General features: G+C 27.6%; 1 non-coding gene across 1 annotated transcript; it reads left to right on the top strand.

The window, feature by feature from the left end:
* Window positions 1-510: 510 nt before the first annotated feature.
* Window positions 511-582, top strand: Trnae-cuc. The gene has a single exon. It is a non-coding gene; the product is annotated as a tRNA-Glu (tRNA).
* The last annotated feature ends 701 nt before the right edge of the window (window positions 583-1283 follow it).

The following is a 1283-nucleotide window of genomic DNA, read 5'->3' as shown; positions in this document are numbered from 1 at the left end:
ACAAGGTGTTTCTCAGACAACTGTTTTTTTTATTGATTTATAATAAATTCAGTTTATAATTCCTATTGATTTATTAATTTGTTAGCATATTACAAATCTAGTGAATTTGTAAGAATAATTTTTATAATGCATTTATTTACACCTATTTTTAAGCATGAAATCATTAATATATTATATAGAGAATTAGTTATAAACATTTGTATTATAAACAATAAATTAATTACTTTTAGTACTTATATACCTCCGATAACACGATTCTCTGAGAACACGGTTGTGACAGTCGATAACACGGACCTCTTATAAGACGTTAAAAGACGATATTTGATCAAGAGCGACATTAATATTTACACATTTTTTAAGTCCCGATATATAAATTTTAATCATTGAGAATTGATTTGTATTCTAAGAAATTGAGTTCATTTTCCTTCGAAAAACGTTGGCTTAAAATAAAACACTATTGCAGAACTATTCATGAACAAGCGAACGCATTCAGGCAGCAGGAGTAGTATCTCCCATGTTGTCTAGTGGTTAGGATACCTGGCTCTCACCCAGGAGGCCGGGGTTCGATTCCCCGCATGGAAATAATTTTTTTTTAATTATTTCCATTTAGTTTTTACTAAAAATTTAAAGATATGTAATTTTTTAAACTTTAGTATCATTTCCATTATTAAAACAGTTAGTCAGAATATGAAGAGTAGGAATATTTCACTATGGAACAAACAAAGAGAATGATGCGTGTGTATGATATGAAAAATATAAATGAATCCTTCAAAAGGATTCATATATAATAACACAGGAATATTTTAGAAAATATATTACACTATGTTTTATGCTATTAATAAAATGTATTTATCAAAAATAATTATTTTGTGCCCTATGTCTTGGTTTGTAGATCTATGAATACCGGTGATCATAGCTAGTTAATGTGCGCACCGTGACTCAAGGTCTAGTCATACTGAGTAAGTAGGCCCGCGGAAGACCAGTGATCTTGCAATTTTTACCATTTATTTCTACAATATTACTACATTTTTATAATTACATACATCCTAAAAAAAATCCCTTAAAAAACTTCAGAAAGATTTATCAAAATCCGATTAATCGTTTAGGAGGAGTATTTTTACCTACTCATTACAGAAGAATTTTATATTTGATATATATATATATATATATATATATATATTGTGTAAATTTCTGTAAATATTTGCGATATAAATTGAATCAATAATAAGTATGTACTAATCTCATGTAATATAATCAACGTGCCAAATATTTGTGGATACATT

Source organism: Ctenocephalides felis, unplaced genomic scaffold, assembly GCF_003426905.1.
Source record: "Ctenocephalides felis isolate EL2017-DRISC unplaced genomic scaffold, ASM342690v1 CF-g0.4_SCAFFOLD_03572, whole genome shotgun sequence".
NCBI lineage: Eukaryota > Metazoa > Arthropoda > Insecta > Siphonaptera > Pulicidae > Ctenocephalides > Ctenocephalides felis.
This window is presented reverse-complemented; position numbering and strand designations above follow the sequence as displayed.